Genomic DNA, 17,045 nt, shown 5'->3' with positions numbered 1-17,045 from the left:
TGTCAGTCCATTGCTTTCAATCTTTGAATTTCTGGAAACATTCAAATTTGGTCTCTTCTGTCATGATTGACATCTTTTAAATCAAAATGATCAAAGAGACATTTTTATGAATGATGGGAAGCAATGTAAAATGATTGAACAGGCATTTTTGGAAACAACTGGAAGATGGATTGTATAGTGAACTCTTTCTCCATCTCTTGTTCTCCCCTGGAAAATTGTTGGAATGACTGTTCCACGAAAAATTGGTTTACCTTTACAGCCAGTGTAGGTTTTGTTCTGTGAGAATAACAACATTTTAAGTGAAAGAAGTTGTCTCATATGATAAAGAAATATGTCTCAGCGGAATTACTCGCTATGTTTGCCCACGGCAGGGAGCTTGACTGTTACTTCCTTCAGGTAATGTGTGTTCTGGCCATAAGAGAAAGAATTATAAATGCATAAGTCTAGTATGCACAAATATCACCAGATGAAGCTTATTAAAATAAGGTTCTTTTTTTAGTTACTGCTTTTGGAATCTGTTGTTAAAGCCCAACCAATTAAGGGTGTTGCTGGTAATTATGGCACCAGTTTGCTACCTTGTGTTTTGGAAATGGAGATCTGGAACTGTTCATTTTGTCAGTAAAAGTGGAACCTTTTAGCACGATCATTGACAGTCTGTATTGATCACCTCTCTGGAGAACAAGTGCCAAGTAATTACATTACCATCGGTTGGTAGGACATATTCTGAGGCATCAAGGGAATACCAATTTAGTATTGGAGAGCAGCACGGAGGGTAAAAATCGTAGAGGGAGACCGAGAGATGAACACACTAAACAGATTCAGAAGGATGTATGTTGCAGTAGGTACTGGGAGATGAAGAAGCTTGTACAGGATAGAGTAGCATGGAGAGCTGTATCAAACCAGTCTCTGGACTGAAGACCACAACAACAACAACAACAACAACATACCTACTCCTATTGGATGAGTCTAAAGCAATTAAAATGTAATTGCACACACACTTCATTTGGATGGGATAAACCAGTGCTTTGTAAAAATTTTGATTAATAGTTAACTATTTTGAAATAATTGGGAGCAGTTCTGGCATTTTTTGTCTTGTACTTCAGACAAGAAGTACTTCCTGTGGTGTTCAATGGAGTCACCAGAGTATATTTAATGTTATAATGGTTGCTCTTTTCCAAAAATGTGATGGTACTTTTTTTTTATTGGAGGCTGTTTTTAGATTAACAGTCTCTTGTTGAATATTACTTCAATGTTGGTGGTTATTGTTTCATTATAATGCCTTCTCTTTGCATTGAATCATTTCCTTGTATTTCCTATTTTTGTGATAACATGATCTAGATACATGCTTATTATTGTGTAGTTGGTGGTAACAGAGTGGACAAAGAAATTACAACTCAGTTGGGACTGTCGCAGTAGTAATTATGAGTAACATCTCTCACATTGTAAATTGTATCCTTGCTGTCATTTTGCACACTCATTTTAGTGTTCATAATGTTTGTGGTCACATCTAATAAAACCTAGCTGTGAATCACACCACCACCAGTGGCTGGAGGCAGTGATACTTCAGATATCTGTATCGAAGAAGGTCCCCACATAACAGACGAGAAGTATGCAATCAATAGGGAAACAAATTAACAAGACTATCTGCAGAGGAAGATTCTATTGCTTTTGAACAGCTGTTCAGTGCGGATTTGTTGCCACAAACAGACATGGCGCACATTGGTCAGAGACATCGACCTTCAGCATACTCCTCACAACTGTCACTGCTGCAGTGCACCTGTTATGAAGATATGAAGATACATGTCAGACACTATTAACGACATAGATGTGGAGTCGCTCAGTGCTACATGAAGTGAGCAACACATCAAAGGTCGACATGCCGTGCCGTGTCATAAGCCACATCCACTGACACACTGTGAGAAGTGACATCGCTGAGACTGTGGACCACAGCAGCTCATCCTCTGCCAGAAAGAACTCACCCTGTACAATGGTAGCCTTGTTATAAACAGTAATTAGTGATAAAGGAGAGGTGCCTCTTAATCTGCTTCCAGTATCCTCACACCCAGAACAAAACATTATTTCACAGCTGAAAACTACAGCATGTGATAACAGAAGCAGTAAATATTCAGCAACAGCCATCTTTGAGACACACTCATTCCGTGGGCAAGCCTTTTGAAGCCACTAGGCACCAGTGATACACAGTCAGCTTGCCTCAGCGAGTACAGGGTGGTGCACGAAATGTGTTACCATTTTGTTTTTGAATATGAACATTATTGTCAATACAATCTGAAAGGAACATATACTACAATGAAGAGCCATCCATGGAGATTTGTCCTAACTCAACACATGCTCAATATGTCCACCATTTTGTTTCTTAACTTCCTTCAAACGAACACTGAAGTTAGTGATTACCCTACGGCACATGTCTTCCGCAATTTCACTGCAAGCGTAAAGAATAAGTCTTCTGAGCTCCATTAAATCGCGTGGACATTTCAGAAAAATTTTTTCCTTTAGGTACCGTCAAAGAAAAAAGTCACATGGATTGAGGAATATTGGGTGGCCAATTTCGTCTGTCATTGAAACGACCTGGAAACCTGAGTGAAATGATCTGCATGTCGAAATGCTCATGTAAAAACTCCAACACAGTGTTTGCAGTATGTGGCCTTGCTCCATCTTGCATGAACCACTGTGTGTTGAAGGGCAAGGCAGTAGCAATAAGCTGTGGAATGAAGCTATTGTGAAGCATGCTCAAATAACACTCACTGTTCACAGTTTCTTCAAAGAAAAAGGGTCCAATAAGTCCGTAACTGGAAATTGCTGCCCACGTTGTAATCCTCGGAGCATAATGTTGTCATTCATGAAGCACTTGTGGGTTTTCAGTGGCCCAAAAGCGTGCATTTTGTTTGTTAATCACACTGTCTAAATGAAAATGCACCTCGTCTGAAAACCAAATGTTGTTGAGTGTTTCTTCCCCATTCTCTGTCCACTGAGCAAACAGTAGTCTCTGCTGCTTGCGTTCTTCAGTGAGCTTCTGGTAATCTTGTATGGGTACATATGGAGGTCACTTTTAAGAATGTGTTGAATGGAGCATCTGGATATTCCCAGTTGCACTGTTGCCTTTCTACACTATTTCCCGTGACTTCTCTGTACAGCAACTCATAATACTTCCATATTCTCCGGTGAGCGAACAGGCTTAGTCCGAGGTCGCTTCACTTCCAATACTGTTCCTTCCTGTACAAATTTATCGTACAACCTGTGGATGGTATTCCTGCAAGGGACCCATTGTGTTTTAAACTGTTGTTGTAAACACCTCTGAGTCATGAAAAAGTAACACAGTTGCCGATCACTGCTGTGTCTTCAGTCTTCCATTGTCAGTCATTGCTGCTTACTAGTCTCCTAGCGGCAGTATCGTGAATTACATGTCATTTCATAACTCATTTGTTTTTCCAAGCTCTGCTGGTACTGCTGTAGAGATCCCAGTGGGATATCTAATACGCATCGTAAATTGTGAAAGAAACAATTGGTAACACATTTTGTGTGCCACCCTGTATGTCATAGTGATTTAAAACAACTTAGAATGTTGTTGGCCACATGCTGATTCAGTTTTTATGCCATAGCTGCTTGTCAGAATTACATTAATAGTGTTTCTTTTTTCAATTGAAGTTATAATTATGCAAAACAATAATTATGTCCAGTTTCTGTTCCCAAAAAGTAATATGAATCAAAAGATGTTGCTTGTAAATGGATGTTGGTGATTACCAATATTTAGAATTCATAAAAGAATGTATCTCAACTATTAACAATGTGAGCACTTAACTGGTTCAATAGAAAATTTATTGTAGTACTAGTCCTATGCTTAATGTTGTGAAATATATAATCTCTGGGATTTGGCCCAACATTTAATTGCCACATAATGCAACTGGTTGCTATGTGTGCTTCTTTTAAGTATCCTTCTTTTCCCTTTACTTAGCTGAAATGTATTCATTTATCTATGCAATATTTTTGCATTGGTGAAAAGCATTGAATCAAACAGAATGAGATTGAGGAGACATGTCACCACTTCTTTTGAGTGGTGAATGGATTCATAAAAAGTAGTTTAGTTTTCTACTTTTGTTCATAACTGGAAGTTGAAAGGCCCAGCTTTCAGAGAAAGTGGTCTGTCTTTATCCACCACCCAGCAGCCTATTTTTTGTCAAACAAATTTGTACCTCCAGAAATGTGTACATTAGTTATTATTAACATATTTGTTGCTGAATTACTATCAACATGTAAATGTTCTTTGTATTGATGGCATTTTTATGTGGCCCATATTTTCTGACTGACTGTTTCAATCTTTTCATTACCTGATCTGAGAAACTAAACATTCTTTTGAAATAAAATCAAATCTTGTACAATTTGCTCATTGTGTGTTTTAACATAACCCTCCAAATAAACTGCATTGACCATAGTATTAAGAATGTGAGTGAAAAATAGAGCCAAGGCATATTTACACAGTTTTCAGCATACTTACTGAGACATATTGTTGTCATAGGTAAACAGTTTTAAGCCTGGACTCATTTACACTGAAGCACCAGCTGTCAACAACTGTACAAGTAAGCTGTGTGTAGTCCTGTGTGAATTTAGAAGTTGGTTTTACAATGGCATGTCCCTACATTTTCATACAGCAGTTACTTGATACGGAGAAGGCCAATAATTCAAATAATCATCATTCAAATTGTTTTGTCAAGCTCTTATTTTCATCATTTCTTAACATAATTCACTTGCTATGACTTAATTTTATGTGAGATGGTTAGTGCAATTTTAGGTAAGTGCCCTTATTTTGCAGTCCCAATAACACAAATATACTGAAGCAGTTCACAGTACTTGTTTTTTGCCCTTGGACACTCACTGAGAATTGTCAATCGTATCAGGGTGCATAATGCAGTTTTATACACAAAAAGAAGGCTTCATGATAAAGTATGTACCTTAACACTTTTCTGTTTGGCTATAATTTCAGTCTTTTGAGATTTAATTGTAGTACATGCATAATACAGGGTGCATCAAAAAGACGATTAAAAAAAAATCATAACTATTATATTATATGAGATATGTGCACGACAACGTACTGTTGGAGGGTATAAACTCTCGAGTTTTACATGGTTCCCACTGGGCAGCAGCAGTGTGCGCCTGCTCCAATTCTAATAAAAAAAGGTGCCAGGACAACGCAAAGCATTTTGTGTTCTACGTTCTGCGCAGAGCAGGTCAGTAATAACTGTTCAGTGTGACTTTCACACTAGGTATAGTGTTGATCCTGCTACAGCACAAAGCATTAGACAATGGCACGAACAATTTCAAGAAACAGGTTGCTGCGTAAAGACAAATCGCTGAGCCATCCCTGAGTGTCTGACACAGATGTCGAACCCATCCACCACAGTTTCACAAGGAGCCCACAGAAATTCATTCGCCGTGCAGCTCAACATGCCCCCAATGTCTGTCTGACATGTTTTACATTCACATTTACACATTAACCCATGCCAAATTCAGCTACAGCAAGATCTTCATGAAGGTAACAAACAACAAAATGTGGAGTTCTGTAATTTCGATCTTGGCAAGACTAGGATGACAGTTTTCTTCCACACTTAGTGTTTAGTGATGAGGCAACATTCCATTTAAATGGAAAGGTGAACCATCATAATGTGAGAATATGGGGTAAGGAACAACCACATGAAGTTGTACAACATGAGAGGGACTTTCCAAAATTTAATGTATTTTGTGCAGTCTCGAGAAAAGATGTACAGTCCATTTTTCTTTTTCGAGAACATTGTTACAGGAAGCACATATCCCGATGTGCTTGAGAACTTTCTTTTTTCACAGTTGGAGACTGATTCAAACGACTTTATTTACCAGCAGGATGAGGCACCACTACACTGGCATCTGTAAGTATGGAAATTTTTAAATCGAAGGGTTACTGAATGAGGGATCTGTCACACTGAACCAAATGATTCAGTCTTACATTACTTGTGATTATTTCTTGTGGGGGTGTATAAAAGACTCTGTTTATGTGCCTCCATTACCAACAACAATGAATGAACTGAGATATCGCATAACAGCAGCAATGGAAGCTTTAACTCAAGACATGCTCACTGCAGTGTAGGAACAATTTGAATACCACATTGAAATATGCCATGCATCTCAAGGGGGCATATTGAACACCTATGAAAAGATATGAAAAAAACTTTTTGAGTTTCCTGTTCATCAAAAACCAACATTCATTCCATATGTTTAGAAGCTTCAGAAATACAGACATGTCAAGTCGAATTGGTCCTTTTTGATACACCCTGTATATTTACAACAAAGAATATCACAATTATTTATCCATGAATGTGATTACATATTTTATATGCATTTGTTTTCATAAAATGTATACACTTATTTATTCCCCAATATCTTCACTGCTTTTCTCTTTATCTTTCATTTTTATATTTAATAGCAATCTGTATGTTTTCTTTCTTTCTTTTTGCACTCTTAGTTCAGTTTGTGGTCTTAAAACGTATAATTACTTCTAGTATTTTATCCATCCTCAGCATCTGTAGTTGTATATATTGAAATTATCAGCAACCAGCTGCATAAAAGAAATGTAATTGTAATTTCTTAGCCAGCAATTCCATCATATTAAAATGTAACCATCTTGTTGGGCTGTGGTAATTGGCACAGAGCCTTTGTTCTTGATACTGAAGATACGCGATGTTTGCTCACTGCAACTTTTCTCCACCTATAATAAAGCCTGGATTTGCTATGTTGTCAATCTTTGTCCTAGTTAATCGGCTTCTGCTGCATGATGTAGCCAAAATGTATAAATCTGTGTTGCAACGCCTTTATTGCAATACAAGGTTGGATCACACACATTTTTTAGAAACATGCCACAAAATGGCACATCACAAAATCATAGCTACAACTGCCCGTGACCAAATCTTTAACAAAATTGTGTGTTTTTGCCTGTTTGTGCCAGGGTTTCTAACAGTGTAAAAATAGCTGTTTATATTTTTTGATGTAGTTATTTTGATGATTTCAATTAGAAAATGAACAGTTCCTCAGAATTTAGATGCATAAATAGTTGCTAATATTCCAGAATAATAAACAAGTTGTGAGAATATCATTTACGTTGCCAAAATACAGAAAATATACATTTAGAATAATACATAACTTACATAACTCTTTAATTACAGGATGGATTTTATTACTAACATGTTTCCTGGGTCTTTTTATTACACGGAACAGTAATAAGAAATAAGTTTTTCTGCATGTATTTTATAAATTTCTGTTTCAGTATTTGTTATGTTCATTGAGCATACTTTTTGATAAAAACTAAGCCTCATGACATTTTAATTACAAATAATGATAATTACATTCAAAGTATGCAAACAAACTTGAATTGACCTCACAGCACCATTACAGTAAGTGTTCATTACATTCATCAGCTTCGCATGTTAGTATCCAATTCTGTAGACCACTCAAGTATCACATATTTCATTTGGAGATGACCTATACAGTTACATTACAGGCTTCTGACATCAAATTTTACTTTATGATACTGCGTTAATTCCCCACTTATATACATACTTGTATACAGTTCTATACTTTATAGCCTTTCCTTTAATCAGTTGGGTTATGTGCTGGAAGGAAGGTCATCTCATATTAATATCAACACATACAGTGTCATGGAGAAGGTGAGTAGAAATAGTGTCTAACTTGTACGCTGCTAAGCTGCCTCCGTCTGGTAGCCCAGAGATGTTGAGGTGCCACAAGCAAGGAGTTGGAAAGACTGCCAAAATGATAAGCAATGGGACAAGCTGTTCAGCTTAACCCTTCAACAAGGATTTTGGCACTTTTTTGGAAACTCTCCCCTCTGCTCAAGCAGCAGCCACCAGGCTCTATATCTACATTTATAATCCACAAGCCACCCAACGGTGTGTGGCGGAGGGCACTTTACATGCCACTGTCATTACCTCCCTTTCCTGTTCCAGTCGCGTATGGTTCGTGGGAAGAACGACTGCCGGAAAGCCTCCGTGTGCGCTCGAATCTTTCTAATTTTACATTCGTGATCTCCTTGGGAGGTACAAGTAGGGGGAAGAAATATATTCGATACCTCATCCAGAAATGCATCCTCTCGAAACCTGGACAGCAAGCTACACCTTAATGCAGAGTGCCTCTCTTGCAGAGTCTGCCACTTGAGTTTGCTAAACATCTCCGTAATGCTATCACGCTTACCAAATAATCCTGTGACGAAATGCGCCACTCTTCTTTGGATCTTCTCTATCTCCTCTGTCAACCCAACCTGGTATGGATCCCGCACTGATGAGCAATACTCAAGTATAGGTCGAACGAGTGGATTATAATCCACCTCCTTTGTTGATGGACTACATTTTCTAAGGACTCTCCCATGAATCTCAACCTGACACCCACCCTACCAACTATTAATTTTATTTGATCATTCAACTTCAAATCGTTCCGTACGCATACTCCCAGATATTTTACAGAAGTAACTGCTACCAGTGTTTGTTCCACTATCATATAATCATACAATAAAGGATCCTTCTCTCTATGTATTCACAACACAGTTTAGTAATGAACTATAATTTTTTCCTTTCTTAGTGACACCCACCACTACACGCCGGAAGCGGCTACGAGGGTAGCGGAGTACGTGTGGAGTGCACATGGGGTTTTTTTAGGTTAGAGAATTCCCTCCCTAGGCCCGACAAGACGCCTCCTGAGACGCGGCAAGGCAGGAGTAGGCAAAATGCAACAAGGAATAACAATATTAATGTGCTAATAGTAAACTGCAGAAGCGTCTATAGAAAGGTCCCAGAACTGCTCTCATTAATAAACGGTCACAACGCCCATATAGTACTAGGAACAGAAAGTTGGCTGAAACCAGACGTAAACAGTAATGAAATCCTAAACTCTGATTGGAATGTATACCGCAGAGATAGGCTGGACAGTGAAGGGGGAGGCGTGTTTATAGCGATAAGAAGTGCAATAGTATCAAGAAGATTCGAATTGTGAAATGATTTGGGTGAAGGTCACGGTTAAAGCAGGCTCAGACATGGTAATTGGATGTCTCTATAGGCCCCCGGGCTCAGCAGCTGTTGTGGCTCAGCACCTGAAGAATAATTTGGAAAATATTTCGAGTAGATTTCCCCACCGTGTTATAGTTCTGGGTGGAGATTTTAATTTGCCGGATATAGACTGGGAGACTCAAACGTTCATAACGGGTGGCAGGGACAAAGAATCCAGTGAAATATTTTTAAGTGCTTTATCTGAAAACTACCTTGAGCAGTTAAACAGAAAACCGACTCGTGGCGATAATATATTAGACCTTCTGGTGACAAACAGACCCGAACTATTTGAATCAGTTAATGCAGAACAGGGAATCAGCGATCATAAAGCGGTTACTGCGTCGATGATTTCAGCCGTAAATAGACATATTAAAAAAGGTAGGAAGATTTTTCTGTTTAGCAAAAGTGACAAAAAGCAGATTACAGAGTACCTGACGGCTCAACACAAAAGTTTTGTCTCAAGTGCAGATAGTGTTGAGGATCAGTGGACAAAGTTCAAAACCATGGTACAATATGCGTTAGATGAGTATGTGCCAAGCAAGATCATAAGAGATGGAAAAGAGCCACCGTGGTACAACAACCGAGTTAGAAAACTGCTGCGGAAGCAAAGGGAACTTCACAGCAAACATAAACATAGCCAAAGCCTTGCAGACAAACAAAAATTACGCGAAGCGAAATGTAGTGTGAGGAGGGCTATGCGAGAGGCTTTCAATGAATTCGAAAGTAACGTTCTATGTACTGACTTGGCAGAAAATCCTAAGAAATTTTGGTCCTATGTCAAAGCGGTAGGTGGATCAAAACAAAATGTCCAGACACTCTGTGACCAAAATGGTACTGAAACAGAGGATGACAGACTAAAGGCCGAATTACTAAATGTCTTCTTCCAAAGCTGTTTCACAGAGGAAGACTGCACTGTGCTTCCTTCTCTAGATTGTCGCACAGTTGACAAAATGGTAGATATCGAAGTAGACGACAGAGGGATAGAGAAACAATTAAAATCGCTCAAAAGAGGAAAGGCCGCTGGTCCTGATGGGATACCAGTTCGATTTTACACAGAGTACGCGAAGGAACTTGCCCCCCTTCTTGCAGCGGTGTACCGTAGGTCTCTAGAAGAGCGAAGCGTTCCAAAGGATTGGAAAAGGGCACAGGTCATCCCCGTTCTCAAGAAGGGACGTCGAACAGATGTGCAGAACTATAGACCTATATCTCTAACGTCGATCAGTTGTAGAATTTTGGAACACGTATTATGTTCGAGTATAATGTCTTTTCTGGAGACTAGAAATCTACTCTGTAGGAATCAGCATGGGTTTCGAAAAAGACGATCGTGTGAAACCCAGCTCGCGCTATTCGTCCACGAGACTCAGAGGGCCTTAGACACGGGTTCACAGGTAGATGCCGTGTTTCTTGACTTCCGCAAGGCGTTTGACACAGTTCCCCATAGTCGTTTAATGAACAAAGTAAGAGCATACGGACTATCAGATCAATTGTGTGATTGGATTGAGGAGTTCCTAGATAACAGAACGCAGCACGTCATTCTCAATGGAGAGAAGTCTTCCGAAGTAAGAGTGATTTCAGGTGTGCCGCAGGGGAGTGTCATAGGACCGTTGCTATTCACAATATACATAAATGACCTGGTGGATGACATCGGAAGTTCACTGAGGCTTTTTGCAGATGATGCTGTGGTGTATCGAGAGGTTGCAACAATGGAAAATTGTACTGAAATGCAGGAGGATCTGCAGCGAATTGACGCATGGTGCACGGAATGGCAATTGAATCTCAATGTAGCGAAGTGTAATGTGATGCGAATACATAGAAAGATAGGTCCCTTATCATTTAGCTACAAAATAGCAGGTCAGCAACTGGAAGCAGTTAATTCCATAAATTATCTGGGAGTACGCATTAGGAGTGATTTAAAATGGAATGATCATATAAAGTTGATCGTCGGTAAAGCAGATGCCAGACTGAGATTCATTGGAAGAATCCTAAGGAAATGCAATCCGACAACAAAGGAAGTAGGTTACAGTACGCTTGTTCGCCCAATGCTTGAATACTGCTCAGCAGTGTGGGATCCGCACCAGGTAGGGTTGATAGAAGAGATAGAGAAGATCCAACGGAGAGCAGCGCGTTTCGTTACAGGATCATTTAGTAATTGCGAAAGCGTTACGGAGATGATAGATAAACTCCAGTGGAAGACTCTGCAGGAGAGACGCTCAGTAGCTCGGTACGGGCTTTTGTTGAAGTTTCGAGAACATACCTTCACCGAAGAGTCAAGCAGTATATTGCTCCCTCCTACGTATATCTCGCGAAGAGACCATGAGGATAAAATCAGAGAGATTAGAGCCCACACAGAAGCATACCGACAGTCCTTCTTTCCACGTACAATACGAGACTGGAATAGAAGGGAGAACCGATAGAGGTACTCAGGGTACCCTCCGCCACACACCGTCGGGTGGCTTGCGGAGTACGGATGTAGATGTAGATGTAGATAAGTCACAAAGCCTGTTTCCAACCGACATGAACGTCAAATATTCGCATATAGGAAATGAACATGCCACATTGCTCTTCTTTTAGAAGCCATATGTAATGATGTTCAATTGTCTATGAGGTTGTATACTTATGCTAGGGAATTAACAGTAGCTCAAGAGCAACTATTGACAATCTCCTTGTAATGGATCATCGGGACTGGGCCAGTCTAAACTGTAAAAATCGAAGGCGCTCGAACAGCACAAACCACTTTCCTTCACTACCAACTAAAACTCCCTGCATTAGCACACACCAACGAGTTTAGCATACAGTCTGCTTTTGTAAATAAAAGAGGGCATGACGCATGGGGTCAATGACACCCAAAACAAAACTCACTTCATCATAGACTGGTGACAACCGTGCCAGTGTACACTTCACTGCATGCTGGGCTGAGGTTGGCAGCGACCCAAAATGAGTGAATATCTGTTGAAACTCACACAATGTCTTGATACTTCTGTAGATTTTCCTACCACTGTCACCTGCCTAACTGTGTGTCTTCTTGGAGTACATGAATAGTAATGCCTCCACCTTCCCACCTTCGTCTGAAAAAGACCTTTGTCTGACAGCTATAAAACATCATACAGTCTATTTTTAGATGTGGCTGTCCACTGCTTAATACCTCTTCTGTGTGGTAGGTAGCAACCTATCATAGTTCATATTGTTATTACATCCTGCCTTTCCCATTGTTTGAAATACAGATAAGATTGTCATTCAAAAATTAATAACACACTTGTCACAAACATCTGAATGTAAGTATACTTAGTTACATAAGATAATTCTTAGTCTATTGTTGCAACCCATTCACAGATTTCATTGCTGCACATAATGTGCAGTAGTCACATTTGTATGGAATTCCTGTTATTTGATGTTATTAATAGTATATGCATCAACTGGTTCTACTAATAATATTGCCATTAAAGTTGGAGGTGGCCACCAATAAATCTTCTGGCCCCCCTTACAATGAATTTTATTAGCTGCTAAAGTTAAGAAGGCTACTAGCAACTTAGTGAACATGTGTGTATTCCTGAATAATGGACACACCTCCAGAACTATGTGAGTGATTTTCACTCTTCATGTAGGTTATTATTTATTTCCAATACCATGTTCATGCAGTAGACTGCTGATTTGAAAAGGGGATATATTATGAAAAGATTGATTAAGGAATAGGTATGCTGTTAGATCTCCTTGACACTTGTGCAGAATGTTGTGCACTTTTCTGCAGCATCCATTTCCTATCAGAAGCAGTGAAAAATCTTAGCAGTAAACCACACACTTTCAAATCCAAACTGATATGTTTCTTCATGGGTCACTCATTGCACTCTGTTGAGAATTCCTTGAAAAATTAAGTTAATTCCTGTGTTACATTGTTGAGTGTGTTTATAACAATATTACGAAAGGAAAGTTGCTACTCGCCATATAGCAGAGATGCTGAGTCGCAGGTAGGCACAACAAAAAGACTGTCACAAGTATTGTCATAATACTGTCACATTCCATTCCGGATTTTCCATTGTTTGATTGTATTTATATATACTTATGGCTTGTCACCTTCTCAGGAGTCATAACCATTTTACTTTACCTATTATTACTTTTCTGTTGTTATTTCATGTATTGACACATTCCATGATTATGAAGATTTGCACCTCTATTGGGTCCTACAGAACTAGATGTGTAAGATAAAATAAAATTCCAGTGTTAAGTCTCAATGATTCGTATGCATAGTCAACTTCAAGTGCTTCGATTTGAATTTTACTGTAAACCAGTAATCTATCTGAAATATATCTGATACACTAAGGAATGCAGAATATAACATTTATACCTCAGACTGTGTCCTGCACAAAATACACTGTTATGGAACATTCCAGGTAGAAAAGTTCTGCGTGTTCCTGTAATTGCAAACTGAGGGACCATTACTGAAATACTGTGTGTAAATTATGGATACATATACAATACCTATGAATGACAGAACTAAGAGGAATGTCAGATGAGCATGCTTTCTGTATCTTGCCTAGCATAAGTTCATACCCAATTAGAAAGAACATCTAGAAACATTGTGTACAATAAGGACAATGTTTGATTTATCTTTATTTATTTATTTATTTACTTATTGTTCCGTGGGACCAAATTAAGGAGAAGTCTCCATGGTCATGGAATGAGTCAATACATGAATTTATAACACAATATTAGAAACAGATAAAATGAAATATAAAAAAAAAAAAAAACATATTCAGGTGACAAGTCATAAATTTAAGTAAAGAAAATCAACACTGTAACACTGGAATTTACTTAATTTTTTAGCTCTTCCAGGAGCTCCTTGACAGAATAGGAGTGAGCCATGAGGGAACTCTTCAGTTTGGGCTACTGCTAAGATTTTTGAGTTCTTGTGGTAGCTTATTGAAAATGGATGCAGCAGAATAGTGCACTCCTTTCTGCACAAGAGTCAAGGAAGTGCATTCCACATGCAGATTGGATTTCTGCCTAGTATTAACTTAGTGAAAGCTGCTAACTCTTGGGAATAGGCTAATATTGCTAACAACAAATGACATTAAAGAAAATATATACTGTGAGGGCAATGTCAGAATTCCCAGACTATTGAATAGGTGTCGACAAGAGGTTCTCGAATTTACACCACATACAGCCCAAACAGCCCGTTTTTGAGCCAAAAATACCCTTTTTGAATCAGAAGAACTACCCCACAAAATTATACCATACGACATAAGCATATGAAAATATGTGAAGTAGACTACTTTTCGTGTTGAAGTGTCACTTATTTCAGATATTGTTCTAATGGTAAATAAGGCAGCATTTAGTTTCTGAACAAGATCCTGAACATGGGCTTTCCACAACAGCTTACTATCTATACGAACGCCTAGGAACTTGAACTGTACAGTCTCGCTTATAATATACTCATTCTGTCTGATCAAAATATCGTTTCTTGTTGAATTGTAAGTTACAAGCTGTAAAAACTGAGTCTTACTGTGATTTAGCATCAAATTATTTTCCACAAGCCACGAACTTATTTCATGAACTACATTATTTGTTACTGTTTCAATATTACACACAAGATCCTTCACTATCAAGCCGGTGTCATCAGCAAATAGAAATATTTTTGAATCACCTGTAATACTAAAGGCATATCATTTATATAAATAAGAAACAGCAGTGGCACCAGCACTGACCCATGGGGCACACTCCACTTAACAGTGCCCCATTGGGACTGAACATCACTACCACTCTCAATATTGCTTCCTGTTCTTAAAATAAGAGGCAAACCAATTGTAAGCTAATACCCTTACTCCATAATGGTCCAACTTCTGCAGTAATATTTTGTGGTCAACACAGTCAAAAGCCTTCGTTAAATCAAAGAAAACCCCTAGCATTCGCAACCTTTTATTTAATCCGTCCGAAACCTCACAGAGAAAAGAGAATATAGCATTTTCAGTTGTTAAGCCATTTCTAAAACCAAACTGTACATTTGACAGCAAATTGTGTGAATTTAAATGCTCCAGTAACCTTGTATATACAACCTTCTCGATAACTTTAGCAAACACCGATGGCATAGAAATAGGTCTATAATTGTCAATATTATCCCCGTCTCCCTTTTTATAAGGTGGCTTCACTACCGAGTACTTTAATCGGTCAGGAAACCGACCACTCCTAAAGGAAAAGTTACAGATATGGTTAAGTACTGGGCTAACTTACATAGAACATTACTTCAGTATTGTGCTAGATACCCCGTCATATCCATGAGAGTTCTTGGTCTTTAGTGATTTAATTATTAACTCAATCGCCCTCTTGTCAGAATCATGGAGGAGCATTTCAGGTAACAGTCTCAGAACACTTTTTTCTAAGAGCACTATATGATTTCCTGTTGGGACTAGGTTTCTATTTAGTTCACCTGCTATATTCAGAAAGTGATTATCAAATACTGTACATATATGTGTGACTTATCTGTAACACGGACATTCCCACTACGCACTGATTCTATATCCTCGACCTGTCTCTGCAGACCAGCCACTTCCTTTACGACTGACCATATGGTTTTAATTTTATCCTGAGACTTAGCTATTCTATCTGCGTACCACATACTTTTTGCCTTCCTAATAACATTTTTAAGCATCCTACAATACTGTTTGTAATGGGCTGCTGCATTTAGATTTTGACTGTTTCTAATGTTTTGATATAATTGCCACTTTGTTCTACAAGATATTCTTATACCTCTAGTCAGCCACCCAGGCTGCCTGTTTGTGCTAGTACCCTGTTTTGAACGTTCTAACGGAATGCAACTTTCAAAGAGCATGAGAAAAGTCTTGAGAAAAGCATCATATTTATCGTCTACTGTATCAGTGCTATAAACATCTTGCCACTTTTGTTCCTTGATAAGGTTTACAAAGGTCTCTACAGCAACTGGATCAGTTTTCCTAAACAGCTGATGACTATATTTAACACTTGTTGGAGCACAAAAATCTTTTAGAGTTAAAAAGGCCATTCACCTTTTTGCTAGCAAAATGCCCTTCTAGTAATGAGGAATGAACAAAAATGTCATCTATGGTTGTTCTACGGTTCCCTTGCACTCTCGTTGGAAAGAATACGGTTTGCATAAGATCATATGAATTAAGGTCTACCAGCATCCTCTTCCTTGCAAAATCACTTATACAATTAACATTGAAGTCACCACATATAACTAACTTTTTGTATTTCCTATAAAGTGAACCAAGAACCTCCTCTAGCTTTAGCAAAAATGTTGTGAAGTCGGAGTCTGGGGATCTATAAATAACAACAGTTAGAAGTTTAGTTCCATTTAATTTAACCACACCTGCACAACATTCAAACACTTTTTAAGTGCTGTACTTTGAAACATCAATTGACTCAAATGGGATGCCGTTTTTCACATACATGGCTACCACCCACACTGCAAAGAGCTCCTCGAAAAGCTGCCACCCAACCTGTATCCTGGTAAAGGAAGCCTCTGAATTATCTCCGTATTTAAGAAGTGTTCAGATATACCAATAATTTCAGAGTCAACATCTATAAGCAGTTCACTAACTTTATCTTGGATACCTAAGCTTTGTCAAAAGTGGTTCCTTGGTTAGAGAGACTTCCCTTAAGCAGGAATACCTATCAGCTGACTTCAATCTAAAAAAGGTGCAGCTCTAACACCCACTACTGCAGGAATTTTCCCACGAGTGATCCCACCAACCCCACCTATGCTGTCACCTATAAGCTTTGCCAACCTCCCCTTCCCATACCTGTTGAGGTGCAAGCCATGTCTAGTGAAATCTGCTCATGTGTAAAAAAACAGTCAGTACAATGAACTCAAATTCTTAACAGTGTTTAAATATCAAAGAAATTACTAAAAACTGATTTATGCCAGGTCAGGACTCAAACATGGACTTGCCACATTCTGTGACAGCATGCTATATGCTGAGT

The sequence above is a fragment of the Schistocerca gregaria genome, chromosome 10 (assembly GCF_023897955.1).
Source record: "Schistocerca gregaria isolate iqSchGreg1 chromosome 10, iqSchGreg1.2, whole genome shotgun sequence".
In the NCBI taxonomy this organism is placed as follows: Eukaryota; Metazoa; Arthropoda; class Insecta; order Orthoptera; family Acrididae; genus Schistocerca; species Schistocerca gregaria.
This window is presented reverse-complemented; position numbering follows the sequence as displayed.